The following is a 16591-nucleotide window of genomic DNA, read 5'->3' on the forward strand; positions in this document are numbered from 1 at the left end:
TCAAAATCCAAACCCTCAACTTGAGTAAAACCTTGAGCAACAAGTCTAGCTTTATTTCTCACAATCAAACCATCCTCGTTTTGTTTATTTCTGAAAACACACTTGGTTCCAATAATATTATGTCCAGAAGGTGGTTCAACTAAAGTCCAAACTTTGTTTCTCTCAAAATTTTCAAGTTCTTCATGAATGGCGTTAATCCACGATTCATCGGTTAATGCATGTGACACATCTTTGGGTTCAAAAGAAGCAACAAATGCAGAATTTGCACAAACATCATGAGTCGTTACCTTAGACCTTGTAGTCCGCTCACCTATATTACCAATGATTTGTTCCGGCGGATGTCGTCATTGAATGTGCAAAGGAGCATCTCGAACAACATCAACAGAACCCTCAGCCGACGACCCTGGCCGGTCTGCCCGCACCTCCTGTGCCGGTCTGACCGGAGGTGTGCCGGCGGTCTGACCGGCATGGCGCCCGGTCTGACTAGCCGAGCCGACCTCCTCGTCGTCGTTGTCGTCGCTCTCGTCTTCAAAAATACGACCATCCTCCTCCTGAACCTGTGACAGTGTACCTGCAATATCAGGTCTAGTACCTGGACTAGCCTCATCAAAAGAAACTTCGCAAGTCTCAACAATTTTGTTAGTCTCCAAAATAAGTACACGATAGCCACGAGTGTGTGCGGGGTAACCAAGAAATAATCCATCGGTAAAACGTGCCTCAAACTTATCCAAATTTCCAGATTTCAAGACAAAGCATTTGCAACCAAAAACACGCAAATGTGAAACTTTGGGTTAATGTCCAAATCGAAGTTCATAAGAAGTTTTTCCAAGTTTTGATTTCAAGAAAACCCGATTTGAAATATAACAAGTAGTGTTAATCGCCTCAGCCCAAAATTTTCTAGGAGTTTTATACTCACCCAACATCGTTCTAGCCATCTCAACCAAAACACGATTTTTCCTTTCAACAACATCGTTTTGTTGAGGAACACGAGGAGAAGAAAATTCATGTTCAAGACCTCTTTCATTGCAAAATTATTCAAAAGAAGCATTTTTAAATTCACCACCATTATCACTTCGAATTCTTTTCAAAGAACCAGGAAATTCAAGATCCAATCGAAGAAACAAACCACGAAAGTGTTGAAAAGCTTCGTCCTTAGTTGCCATAAGGAAAACCCAAGAATATCGAGAAAAATCGTCAACAATAACCAACACATACCACTTTCCTCCAACTGATTGCACTCTAGCTGGACCAACAGTGTCCATGTGTAATAGCTGTCCCGGTGCATCCGTCATCACAGAAACAATAGGAGCATGTGAAGAAGCAACCATCTTAGCATGACGACACGGTGTACAAACCAAATGAAGATCTTTCTTAAGTTTAGGCAAACCACGAACAAGATCCAAACCACTTAACCTAGTGAGATGATCAAAACCAATATGTCCAAGTCTACGATGCCAAAACATCACATCTTTATCAAACTTAGCAACCAAACATGTTATCACAGGTGAACCAGGATTTTCAAAATCAGCTTTAAACACTCTTCCATAGCGAGAAATATTCAACACAGAATCACCACAAGAATCAAAAACTTTACTTCCAGTTTTCTTAAAGTGAACCTCAAATTTTTCATCAACAATTTGTGAAACCGAAAGCAAATTGTACTTTAAGTTCTCAACCAAAGCTACATTCTTTAATTCAAATTTTTCATTTACCTTAACCAAACCTATAGCGAGAACGACACTTGTAGAAGCATCACCAAAGATAATCGATTCAGTCTTGGATGCCTTCTTGAGTGAGGAGAACCAATTTTTATCACCAGTCATGTGCCGCGAACAACCGGAATCCACGATCCACACGTTCTCCTTCCTTGCCACCAAAGCCTACACACAAGCAGAAGTCGAAGCCTCAGTACTGGGGTTAGATGATAATAAAAATTTAGGAATCCAGTACTGAAACACACGACCAGAAGATCCAATAAGCATATATCCACATGCAAAATCAATTTTAGAATTTTCAGAAAAATTCCTCCGAGGCCGGTCTGACCGAAGTACAGTGGCCGGTCTGACCGCTTCTATACCACCGGTCTGACCGGTGCCCGGTCTGACTAACGCTCAGTAGCCGGTCTGACCGGTCGCCGGTCTGACCACGGGACCCACTGCGGTCTGACCGGTTTCCTCGAGGGAAAACCCGATTTTTGCCACTTTGATTTTGCAAAAGCAATTTCTCTCTCCTTTTTCTGTTTATGGGCTAATCTGAAACCAAAACCAACAATATGTCCACCTTTTCCACAAAAAGAACAAGTATATTTTTCACGATGATTAGACACATTGGTAGCATTAGAAGATTTAGCAACACTAGCAACAATAGGAGGTTTTGCATGCACAACATTGGATTTTGAAGAAGATGCACTCATAGTAGACATGATACCAGCAGATTTAAACACAGTTTTGTTAGTATTAGGTTTAACCAAAATCTCACCACTTCTAGCACCAACACCTAACACAACAGGAGGATGTCTAGAATTATAAGCATAAGGATTAAAACCTAAACCACGGTTATGTGTGCTAACCTTTGATTGATCCAAAATCATGTTGAGGTTCTTTTTACCATCAGAAAGTCTTAGTAAAGAATTTTTCAAATAAGAAACCTCTTTATCCAAATTAGCACAATTTTCACAATCTACCATGACACATTTGCTTTTATGACATTTAGGGCAAGAAAGCACTTCATTGTTTTTCACAACATCTTCCATGAACTCAACACGACCAAAGCACCTTTCAATTTCAACTTATTCAAATTACATGTTGAGCAATCCAAAATATCATGAGGTTGTTTTAACTTTTTAATAGAAATCATGTTAAACATCAAACTAGCATGAAAAGCAATTTGATATTTTTGCAACAACTTTTTAGTTAAAAATAACTCATCCAAAGTGCGTGTGTGCAAAGCAAAACTACAAGCAAGAGAAGATCTATTTTTCAAATCATGTGCAGCATTAATATCTCTAATTTTTGAAATCTCATTCATTAAACCTCACAATTTTCGTAATCATCATCATTAGGAATAAGAGATTTTAATCTAGCAATTTCAGATTTAAGAGATTCAATGATAAATTTCTGTTTTCTAGACATCTTCTCACACTTCTTATTCTTTTCACTCAAAATATTAATAGCTTCCTCAAAAGCACTTACCTCATTATCTTCATACTCTGTGTCAGATTCACCACGCGCCATGAAGCAAACATCGGAGATGCTCTTTCCCTTATCATCATCTCCACTTTCACCATCTACATCACTTAGTGGCTCGAAGGCGGCGCAAACTTGTTGAAAAGCCTTCCTGAGATTCTCTAGCTTCCTCCCTTGGGATGAACCCTTCGGCTTGTTGTTGTTGTTGGTATTCTCACCATCTTTGTCTTCTCTTTTGCCTCTCCCAAGCTTAGGACAATGCGAACGAAGATGATCAATTGAACCACACTCAAAGCAACGATTTGGACCACCTCTTTTCCTGTTCCTGGCATTATTCATAGCTCAAGCAATTCTGTTAGCAACCAAAGCCAAATTCTCCTCCTCGATTTGTTCGAGTTGATCATTGGATGTGGCATTAAAAACAGCAAGAAAAGAAGGCTTAGATGAAGAAGCATCAACATCCAAAGAAGAAGAAGAAGAAACCAAAGCACTCGACTTAGAATCAACTTCCCGAGAAAGAACATTCATCTCATGTGTTTTCAATTTTGTGTAAAGTGAATCCAAAGTCAAAGTAGACATATTAACAGACTCCTGAATAGATGTAACTTTCATCTCCCAAATAGACATGTCAAGACCATTCAAAAAGTGACGAGAAATATCAGATTGTGGATAATTAGTATCATAAGAAGAATCAACAGATCTAAGATCACTCAAAATTTTATTAAACCTAGAAAGATAGTAATCCAAAGCTTCTCCATGTTTCATCTCAAATTTAATATACTCCTTTTTGAAAATATCACGACGAAGTTCTTTAATGTTATCTGTTCCTTGATGAAAGTTACTCAAAGCTTTCCAAATTTCGTGAGCAGTTCGGAAGTGCGCAACACGATCATAATTAGAAAGAGAAATACCACTCAAAAGAATGTTGCGAGCTTTGCAATTTTGTTCAAACTCAGTTTTTAAAGCAGCAGTATTAATCTGTTCAGGAATCACATAAGGATGAGAAACTTTTCTCTAAATATCATAATCTTCAGCCATAATGTAAGATTGCATCCTACTACACCAATGAGAAAAATCCGTTCCATCGAAAACATGAGGCTTAGTTGAAAACCTAGCAGGAGTAGCCATGGCAAAAACTCTAGATCGATAAAAATTCAAAAAAGAAAACAAGGCTCTGATACCACTTGTAGGATTGATACACAAGAACTAAGACAACCAGAGGAAGGGGTGAATGGTTGGTATACCCAAAAACCGAAAACTTTTAGCGGTGTCGGAGATATGGGCCCGGGGGTATGCGAAGTGAGGGGAATCTACCTTCCCATCCTGCCACGTGTCCCTACAGCCTGGTCCTGTCCCCGCATTCCGCGAACCGCAGGAGCGGCCGGGGGGTCGGGGCCTCGGGGTTCCACGTCATGCCCCTCGGGCCCTTGCACTGCTTTGCCCCGAGGCCCTCGCCCAGCCGCCGTTTGGCAGGGGGAGCAAGCGAGGAGGGGGCCCAGGCTGAACTTCCTTTAATGCGCACAGTGCCCCAACTGCCCCCTGTCGCATTTAATGAAGTGGAGCAGACGTGTGGCGTGCTAAACTGACGCGCGATGGTCAAGAATGACCGGTCTGTAACCGGCCTGACGCCGGTCACGTCTGACTGGACGGACAACCGTGCTCCCACGTCGCATTTGCTTCCGGCGGAGTGGAGGTAGGTATGACCCGTCCCATCGGAGGGTCATTCGGGCGGCGGCCACCACAAGTCTTCACCTATTAATGAGGGAATGACAGGGCTGTCCCCCATGTCAGGCGAGGGACGGCGCTGGGCCCCGCTCAAGGACAAACTGTGGTTTAGCTTCCAGGCGAAGGCACGGGTCGAGTTCCAGTCAAGATAGGGTGGGTCCCCACCCGAAAGAAGAGTAGGTAGAGGCGGTGCATGTGGTATCCCCTTGAGGTATAAAAGGAGGACTTTGCCCACCGAGAGAGAGGACGACTCTCAGAAAACCTGAGCTTGTGGAGGAGGGAAGTAAGAGTGTTCTGCCGAGTTTAGGAACCCTTGTAACTCTCAGTCTAAATCCCATACACAGGAGTAGGGTATTACGCTTGATAGCGGCCCGATCCTGTATAATTTGGTTGTGTGCGAGCTAGCTAGGAGCCTTGGGGACGGATACGCGATTTCTAGAGGCGAGCTTCTTCCCCCGGTCGAACTCACGAAAGGGGGGTCTCACGATCTCCCGCTAGAGAGGATCACCCCTCGACAAGCGGAAATTAAAGTTACCCGGTTAGACCGCCGAAACCCGGTGAAACACAAATCGAAAAACTCTAAAAGTGGATGATGACTTTATTGATTCTCTCTGTGTTTACAAAGTGCACCAACAGCACTCCTTACAAAAATTTCGACTAAACTCGAAACCCTAACTCAAAACTCAACTCAATTGCTCTCCAAAGCGATACCGGAAAGCCTCACGCTCTCCCTCTATTTATACATGAGGCAGGCAGCCTAAAGCCACGAACCAAACTCATACTAGGAGTTCTAAACACCTTAGGAAACCCTCTAGTACAAGAAAGAAACTTTACATAACCAATCGTACCAAATTTGGACTCCTTCCAAATTCAACTCCGCATCCCATACGCACACAATACCTCCATCGTATGCCATATGGAATCTCCATCAACCACGTGCATCAACTCTAGCCTAAGTATTCCGCATGATCTCTGACCACCACGGACGTCGTCTTATCCCCAAGCCGACTCCCGATCCATCACCGCAAATACTCTCCCGAGGCATTGAGTCACCTACACATGAAATAAACAAAGAAACCATATTCCGAGACCAAGCTATCTCCAACTTAACTCATTAGTAGCAAACAATAGTATTACATACGTATAGTATCCATCTAGAAGTCATAATCATGAAATAATCACGGATATCCAAACAAACAACCCGAAACCAAAACTGACACAGCGTCGGCCGGTCAGACCGCGGGCTGCGCCGGTCTGACCGCGCATTACACGCCGGTCTGACTGGCTACCAGAGCCCGGTCTGAACGGTCACATAAAATGACGAATCCTGCGATCACCTATGAAATCCAATCATCTCTAAAACCACTTCATGAATAAATTTCAAATAACAAAACCAATAATCTCAAATGCCAATTGTTCATCACAGAATAATAACCAAAAACACCTTTGATTTTACAAAAATGTACACATGGCGAGTGGCGCTGTGTGACCATTGTACGTATACGTAAGGATGACGCTCTTGTTGATGCAACGACCGCACGTATACGTAACGCTAATGCATGAAGCATGTCATCAGAGTAGCTAATTAAAAAATTGCCACGTATCCTCTTAATTAATCGCACCTCTTGACCACTATACAATTAATTAACTCAGCTAAATATACTGCTTAATGTCATCCACTACTGTTGCTGCTGGAGGCATATATATCCATATGCATCTATACTTGTATGTTACTGTATCAATTGCTAAATTAATGACACATCATGATCAATATTGTAACATAGTGATTAACCACCACGTGTTAGTCCATTCACAATTAGATCTTGTTTGGAAGATTGCCGGAGATTCTTAAAAACATCTAGAAGAGATGTGTTTTTCAGCTTTTACTTATCTATTGGTTAAATAAATTTGGACCATTTAGAGAACCTCGGGAGATTTTGGAAAAAGCTATTAAAGGCCTAGAACTGTGTTATATTTTTTTCAGATATATAGGGGCTTAGAATAAAAAAATTGTCCCCCATTACGTGTGGGGACACAACGCGCGAGAGAGAGAATGGCGCAATTTATAAGCTAGTGTGCAGTGTTGTATTCACATCCATATGGGAGTGGAGATCGGAGGAGGAGATGATCGATGGATTGACATATTCCAAAGCTGAGCACAATTAGGACACGAGCAAGTGCTCTAGGGGATCTTGTGTACTCGATTTGGGAATGATTAATTCGTGGGTGGATTAGTGCCACCCACAGCTAAGATAGGGTACTCTATCGGTGCGTGGCTGCATATATGGTGGAGGGATTAGCTATCCAGCCATCAATCGGACACTGCTTTTTTTTCTATTAACACATAAATACTCCCATATTTCATATTATAAGTCGTTTTACTTTTTTTCTTAATCAAATACCTTTAAATTTGATCAAGACTGTAGAAAAATATACTAACATTTTTAATACAAAGCAAACATATATTATCAGAATATATTCAATGTTAGATTTAATAAAACTAATTTGATATTGTAGATGTTGCTAATTTTTATATAAACTTAATCAAACCTAAAGAACTTGGAAAAAAAATCAAACGACTTATAAGTATATATAATATGAAACGGGGGAAGGAGTATATATACACCACCCCACGAGCACACGCTATATATAGACACACACTAGTATATGCACGATTAATACATGTTCAAGACATTGAGAACTAACGTGATCATTTTACTTAAATTCCTATAACCGAAGTGCACACGCGTGTATAGGGGCCCTTTGAAATGGATTGGCAAACAACTTTAGAGAATTCAATTTCTTCTAAGGATCTTTTTTTTCCTATGGAACCTTTGATTCATAGGAAGAAGATAGAAAATTTTCTACATAATTGCATTTCTATGATCTATAGGAATACGAGTAAGAGATTAGAGATTAGACCTCTTGTAAAACTTACTTTTGGCTTAATTTCTTTTTGTGCAATCAAACGGATTCTCTTCTTATTTCATGCATTTTCAAGTCATGCAGGATTGGAAAAACTGAAACTTTAATTTCTGTGTTTTTTCTGTGGTGTTTTTCCTATCCTGCTGGCCTAGGATTTAAACCTAGCTTGTTTCATGTATACACTCACAACATGTAATGATTGAAACAATATTCACTCTAAATCATTTGGATGATAATTTCCAGCCGCCCCTATCCTAATAACAAGCTTATACGGAGTTCTTGCAACTAGACAATATAGTTGCTCATTTGGCTTTAACTCGAGAACATGAACAATGGTCATGTGTCTGGGAGAGTGTAAGATATATTTTGTACCCTCAATTTTTTAGCACTACGCAACCTTCCTCACCCTTCATTCGGCCGTGGACAAATAAATGTACTTCAAAAGTAAAGGTACATTTGGATGGCTATTGCTCATGGACAGACTTAAGACAAGATATATGTTGGACCATAAGAATTGTGCTCCACTAGACAATGAGTTATCTTGTGTTCTCTGTAATCAAGGGGGTGATAGAGACAATGATGCATCTCTTCTTTGAATGCCCCATTTCATGTTGGGCCTCAGTTGGGATCATATGGGACTTGACAAAAAAAATTGATATGATGATATGAGGGAAGCCAAAAAGGCGGTATCAAGAGGTGATTGCTTCTGGAGAAACGTTTGCCAACTGCGTGTAACATCTGGAAGATAAGAAACAGCTACATTTTCGATGAAAAGCCTTTTTCTTCTTCTTGGAGGTTTATTCTCAAGACTGGCCTCATTTTACTTCTTTTTAGACTTAATGAGTGAGATAAATATATAGTTAAAGACCTTCAGATTATTTAAAGATTTAACTACATCTTTAATTTCAGAGTAAGTTTCCTATGACCGTAGCTATTATGGTCGAATAAGTTACATAAAACTATGGGTCTATTTGGTGAGGTTAAGATTCTGAGAAGGATTTGGTTGGTAGCCAGCTTCTGAGAATCTAAAAGGCTGAGTTTCTCAGCTTCTGGCTTCTAGTTCATTTTTTATATTCTACAACTAAAGATTATCAGAATCTGAACTAAAAGCTAGACTGCTAGAAACTCCCCTAAACAAGCCCTATAAGAGTTTTGGTACATGACACACAACCCATGTATTATGGCTATAAAGTTTCACAAAACCATATTATTGATCATTTTAACTTTGATCTACCACACTTTTAAGTTCTACACTCCTATATGAGATTTGTTTTCTTTTTATTCACATATAAATGCTACATGTATGCAAGTATATTTTAAAATTTTTGATATAGGAGTACGTCAAATTGGTTAATGGTATGATTTTGTGAAACTTTTAGGCCACAATATTTGGGTTTATGTATCACATGTCACAATTTATGTGGTTTTGTATAACTTGAACCATAATATGTGAGGTTTTACGAGATTTACTCCTTTTAAATGAGGTTTTAAGACTTAATGAGATAGTGAAATTTAGACCTCGGGGCCTCACCTGTTGTGCTTTGATATGTGAGGTTTTATGAGATTTACTCCTTTTAATGAGGTTTTAAGACTTGATGAGATACTCCCTCCGTTCCAAAATATAAGCATTTTTAGCATAGTGACAAGTCAAACATTTTTAACTTTAACAATTAATAAAAAAAATAAAAAAGATCAATCATATAAAGTTGATGTTATTAGATTTATCATTAAACAAACTATCATAAGATACAACTATTTTTATTTAAAACGTCTTACTTTTATAGATATTGTTAGTCAAAGTAGCATACCGGAGACCGTGTGAGGGTCAAAAAATGCTACTCCCTCCATCTATTTTTGATAGTCATATTTCCAAATCTGAAAATTTTATTTTTGATAGGCATATTTCAATCCAACAACTTATCATCTTAATAGTTTTCTTATATTTAATGCGTGACTCTCCATTCTTCCACACAAGATTGGCTACATGGGCATCGAGAAATGTAAATATTAATGAGTCGCTTGTTTACGAGGAATAACTAGTAGCATATTTAAATAGATGATAAGTAGAATCACTTATCCTTGGTTTATGTGTCAAGATGAAATATGACTATCAAAGATAGATGGAGTGAGTAATATTTTGGGGCGGAGGAAGTAGTAAAATTTAGACCGCGGGGCCTCACCTGTTGTGGTTTGATAAAAAAAATTATTCATGCTAAATCAACTAATATCTGGCACGTATAAACCTGAATCTTTTCTATATTGTTACAAAACGAATTTAAAGTTCGAGTCCGCGCGTTTCGATAATGTACATTTGCTCCCCCACGGTAGTACTATATACGTTGATAGTGTGTAAAGAGCCTCTGTACTCGCTTTAGTGCGTACTATATATACAGGCGTATGTTCGGTACATTCTAGACCAAACCCAAATTAAGCCTGGCACAACCAGTTATTAGGCACAAAATGTGTAGAAACAAATTTAAGCCCAACATAAACTACACACCTTTCGGTCCATCTCACCTGACTCGACTGCCACTAGTTGTAGCTTGGAATAAGTTCACCGGAGGTCCCTCAACTTAACAGCGAGATTTCTAGATCCCTCAACCACAAAATCAGAAATATTCACCCCTAAACTCACTCAAACCATGCAAAGCAGGTACCAAGGCAGTATTTGCGCCCGGTTTTTATGATGTGGCATCCTAGTAAGTAAAATAAATAAATAAATAAATATGTGGGGCCCATATGTAAGTGAGAGAAAATGGTGTAGGCCCACAACTCTCCTTTCTTGCCTTTCTTTTTCTCTTCTCTTCTCTCGAGCAGGCACGGCGGTAGACTTTGCGTGAGGCGGCCGGCGGCAAAGCAGGGGCGGCGGGGGTGGGAGAAGGGGAGACCCCACCACCACCACGCGAGCGGAAGCGGGGGCACCGGGGCGGGTGCGGGGGGATGGGAGGGGTGACGTCGAGCGTGGCAGCGAAGATGCCTTCTTCCCGCCGACGCCGCCATCGTACGCGCTGGTGGATGACCACCCGGCGGGGGTGACCACCATGATGGGCCAACCACACAGGGAGAACATCAAGGTGCTCCACCTCCGGACGCGGCGGTGGAACACCGTGGTGGCGGTGTACGTCCGCCACCTGGACGCCGCCACCACGTTGCTCTACTCCCACGGCAACGCTGCTGACCTCGGGCACCTCTACCAGCTCTTCCTCCATCTCTCCTTCAACCTCCGTGTCAACGTCCTCAGGTCACTCAACTCACTCATGCTCGCTCACTTCCTTGCTTGCTTCCTTCCCTCTCCTGCTTCGTTTGCTTCCTTCTCCTCCTGCGCCGCGCGGCGCGTGCGTTGTGGGGGGGGGGTGGGTGTGATCTGTGTGATGGGGTTTGGGCGCCCTAGTACGTGGCTTCTGGGGCTCCTCCATGACTGCGGCTTTCTCGATTCGTTATGTCCGGATGGGAAATTTCATGTTCTACTCTGAAATTTTCCCTCTTTTTAGATAGGGGAGCAAGTGGGTTTACCCGTAAACCCGTTTATAGGCAAAAATAGTGCGTAACCCGCCGGTTTGACTAGCGGGTTAACTATGAATTTGACTTATAAATAGGTTTATAGATCGATCCACTTGTATATTTAGATGCAGCAAGCCGGGCCGGGACGCGAAAACCCATAAATAATTATTTATTTAAACTCGTGGGTCGGCCCGCTTGCACCCCTATTTTGAGCGCTATTCATGTCGTGGTACTCGATAATTTTGCTCTTTTAGCCTAGGAAATCGATGACTACTCCCTGTTTTTTTTTTTTGAGAAATTTTGATTATGTCTTTCGGAATATTTATTTCCGTCCCCTTAGGTTTGCCGCAATATTAAGCAAAATCACGCAAATTCGGCATATACTACATGGTGTGATTTGTTAATTGCGATGGTTCGCCTGGTCGTGGTCCGACGTCGGCACGCCGGCGTCGCTGGAGGACAAGCACGTGCTGCACGCCATCACGATGGAGGACGGCCGGTGTTCCCCCTCTCCTGCCGCTCCTCTCCCCCGCTGCCGCACCGCGCGCCGCTACTCTCCGCCGTCGAGCTCGCAATCGCGCCAGCCGTCTCTCTCCATTTTATCTCACTTACATGTAGGCCTCAGATTTTTATTTTTTTATTTTTTACCGACTAGGATGTCACGTGAGCAAAACTGGATGTAAATACTGCCATGATACCGGTAAATGTTTCTGATTTTGTGGCTGAGGAACCTCAGAAAATCTCTCTGTTAAGTTGAGGAACCTCCGGTGAACTTATTCCTTGTAGCTTCTACTCGGAACTGGCCTAGCCCAGCCAACCAAAACCTCCAACCGATCAAGCCTGCGGTCGCCTTTGTTAGGGCTGAATATCAAGCCTGCTGGTGAGCTCGGCCCGGCTTATTATGGCTTTAATTAAGATAAGGAAAAAGTACGCCGAAGTTCCCTCAACTTATCATCGAGTTACAAAATCGTCCCTCAACCGCACAACCACAAAACCAGATATATCACATCCCTCAACTTATAAAACCGTTCACTTTAGTTCCCTAGGTGGTTTTCACCCCGGTTTTGTCTGACGTGGCAGCTAAGTCAGCGTGGGACCCACGTGGGCCCCACGTGACAGGGTGTCCACGTCACCCCTCTCTCTCTCTCTTTCCCCTCTCTCCTTCCTCTCTCATTTTTCGCCTTGATGTGGATGGCGGCAGCGTCTTCGACGCGACGGGGAAGAGGGCTGGCGTGGCTGGCGGCTGGCAGGGGAGGAGCGCTGCGGAGAGGAGGGCCGATGTGACGGGCGCCGCCGCCGATGGCTACTGTCGCGCGGATGGCCACGGCGGTCGTCCCCCTCAACCGTCGGCCTCGACGCGGCCCAGCAATCCGCTCCCGTCCACACTCCTCTCCGTGCGCACCTCCGCGCCGGGGACGCGTCGTTCGTGGATGTCGTCGTCACGCAGGCGCGGCCGCGCGGGTGTTCGACTTCCGGTCGCCGCTCGTAGACCTCCTTGCCGTCTCCGCCGCGCGCTTCTGATACTCTGCTGAGATGCGGCGTACCCGTGGGTGGTGGCGATGAGCGCGGGGTCGGTCCGTGGTCGCGCACGCGCCGCCCATCCGCCTCACGCAGCGGGGTAGCTGATGGCGAACCCGCCGCCGCCGAACGCCATGCTGTACGAGTGCATCACGTCCTGCTCCACGCTCTCTGACGGCGCCCCGATGTAGTACGTCTTCACGTGGTCGAACTTGTTCAACACAGCCACCATGTTGTCCGGGAAGAACACCGTGTCGTCGTCACCCATCACGAACCACCCATCACTCCCAGTGCATCGTATCACGTCGCACAACCATCGGAAGAGCACCCCGGAACGAAATCATGGCTGCGGCGACGACGACAAATAAGCTCCAGACGATGCGGTGGAGCTACCTCGACGAGGACGACGACTACGGCGACGGCGGTGACCTCAGCACCCTACTCCCACCGCGCGTGGTCATCCGGCCGGACGAGAACAGGATCCGTCGAGTACCGCTTCAACGAGGATGGGAAAGCGGTGAAGGTGACCACCACCACCCGCGTCCGTGAGGTCGTGCGCACGCGCGTCACCAAGTGCGCCGTCAAGCGCCGCCGCTAGGCCAAGTTTAGCGCCGCCGCGCACAACGACGACGCCAGCGAGCCAGGGCCCCACCGGCTGCTCGTCGAGCCAGACATGGCCGCGCATCTCCCCATGGCACCAGCACAGCTCCACGTACCCGCGCCGCTTGTCCCCGGCGCGGAGGTGCACGGAGAGGAGTGTGGACGGGAGCAGATTGCTGGGCCGCGTCGAGGCCGACGGTTGAGGGGGACGACCGTCGCGGCCATCCGCGCGACAGCAGGCATTGGTGGCGCTGCCCGTCACATCGGCCCTCCTCTCCGCAGCGCTCCTCCCCTGCCAGCCGCCAGCCACGCCAGCCCTCTTCCCCGTCGCGTCGAAGACGCTGCCGCCATCCACATCAAGGCGAAAAATGAGAGAGGAAGGAGAGAGGGGAAAGAGAGAGAGAGAGAGAGGGGTGACGTGGACACCCTGTCACGTGGGTCTTACGCTGACTCAGCTGCCACATTAGACAAAACCGGGAAGAAAACCATCTAGGGAACTAAAGTAAACGGTTTTGTAAGTTGAGGGATGTGATATATCTGGTTTTGCGGTTGGGGAACGATTTTGTAACTCGATGACAAGTTGAGGGACCTTTGGCGTACTTTTTCCTACAACTCGTCCAAGCCGGCCATTGATCAGAGCCATGCAGCCCATGTCGCCGTGGCCCACTTTCATCGGTCATCGATTGCCGATCGAAAAGCCCCCCCAGAAGTAGAGAAACACCGGCCCAGACGGTATGGAGAAGCGCGGCTACGTGTCGTCGCCTCCGTAGTGCGGCGGCGGCGCACGCGTTCCCTCCGGTCGCCTCGCTGCGCTGAGCTGAGCTGACGCCCGCGTGGAGCTCGTACTAGTCCTCGTGCTTGGCCGCCGCGGAGACGGAGAGAGGCCTCCGCCCTTTCCACGTCCCGCTCGTCGATCCGATCCAATCAAACGTGCACGTCAAACATGCACACGTCCCACGGCCGGAGAAGAGCAGCATGGCTTGGCGTGCGTGACGCTACTCCTTTTCCCGCCGCGTTTGCTTATGGCACCAACCAACGCACGCGTGGGTGGGACGGTAGATTAGTATTGTTGCGCCCCCCCCCCCCCCCCCCCCACCCACCTACCACAGGCGATTTACTGCACTTTCCTATTCCTATACCAGGGTTGTCAGGAGCGGGATAGTATCGTCTTGCTCAAAGTAATATCGTATCGTAGGATCGTATCGTAGTATCGGGATACTATAAGATTTTCTTTTTTTAAGTTTAATTAATATTTATATTAATTATATATATAGTCATTCTATATAAAAATATAGTAATGATATATGTCATGCAAATAGAGACATTTATCAAGAGAAACCATGTTGGTTTTGATATATTTAACTGATTTTTATAAAAATTTGAGCATATTTATTTATATTATTTTCAAACCATGTTATTTTAAATAATATTTTGTAGTATCGTAGGAATCGTAGAATCGGGATAGCACCTAAGATTTCGTAGGATTATGTAGTAATGAGTAGTAGGATCGAGATACTATGAAAATTAGGATACTAGGTGGGATTGGTATCGTTTCGGCTTGGTAGGATCGTAGTATCGTAAGATACTAGGATATGTATCGGGATACTGACAACCTTGTCTGTACCCTTTTGATCGTATAGAGAATTTTCACGGTGTCACATGTGCGTTGACTCAGATTATTCTACAAACACGATTATTATTATTTTCTTTATGTTGCTGTGGAAATTTATATAAATTTATACTGATTATTATAGCATTTTCCAACCGAATTGCGGTTACATTATCCCACTTTCATGATTAACTAGCGTATACAGTCATACGTTCGCACGACTTTAACCTCTTTATGTACTAAACGTGTTTACATTTACACGTTGTTTGTACTGATAAATTATACTTAGTCTATAGCTATACTTATCGGCGACAGTGGATTCGTGGTTTATAAATATGAGAAGTAGGCTTATTTGTATGTTTTTTAAAGAATTTATATGCAGAATAGAGTTTTAGGATTGTTGTAGCGGACAGGGTTGGGTTTTGTATTTGTCTTCTATGCTGCCATTTCTCCCTCCCTAATCATCTTTTTAGCTTTTGCTTTAGCAGTTTAGCCGCCTAATTGCCACCGATCATCGTTTGCATTTTTGTATGACCCTACCATTCTCATATTATTTTTATGTACTTAATAGGTGTTCGGAAAACTTATTTGACCAAAAATCTATACATACAATACAAATATATCTATCTTGTATGTAATAAATAAATGTTAACATGAAAATAAATACTAATTTTATTACTCCCTTCGTTGCTAAATATTATAGGTCTACGTTTGAGCATAGCATCATAATAGTAAGTTAAGATGTTTTTTTTCTTTTATTGTTTTGAAATATTGTTGTCCGATTTGAAGTAGTAAAATGGATTGACATGTTTACTCACCAATAATGTTAGAAAAACACCCATTAATTGCACTATCAAATGTTTCGTCGAGCATGCATGCGTCTTATTGATATTTTATTGTCATTGGAGATTTTACCTTTAAGCATCATGATGGTTACTCAGTGTGTAATCATATTTTTATCTTTTCTTCTTTTACCATTTGGTCAATTAGAGCAGGTACAATAGCAGACTGTTAGCTAGCTATAAACATATTTTAATAAGATAAATGATGAGAGAAAAGAACAGCGGGCTATAGATTTATAGCCAGCTGCAGCACGGACTCGAAGACGTAATGTGTGTATGACAGGTGGGACCACATACTAATAGTATAATAAACAACTATTGTATGAATTAGCTATTAGATTGGCTAGAGATGAATTGGAGTTAATAGTGGGCTATGTTTTCGATCTTATGTTTTTACCATATATTAAGAGCAACTATTAAACTTGCTCTTGAAGCTATGTTTTCGATCTTTGGGCTTGAATTATTATATTTATTTATGAGCGGCCAAGCCAGCCCGTCCAGCTATAATCGTTGCCTGATGTGCACTCTCTCTCTCCCCCTGCAAGAAAGAAGGCTAGAAAGCTCTAGATAGCGTTTCATTGGTTTTTTTACTAATCCAATCCAACGGCCGCTTTCACCCTCCTTTTCTCTATCTGATGGTCTAGAATTTTTATTTTATGTGGATCAATAAGATGATGTTTTGAGAT

This window comes from Oryza glaberrima, chromosome 2 (genome assembly GCF_000147395.1).
Source record: "Oryza glaberrima chromosome 2, OglaRS2, whole genome shotgun sequence".
NCBI classification, from domain to species: Eukaryota; Viridiplantae; Streptophyta; class Magnoliopsida; order Poales; family Poaceae; genus Oryza; species Oryza glaberrima.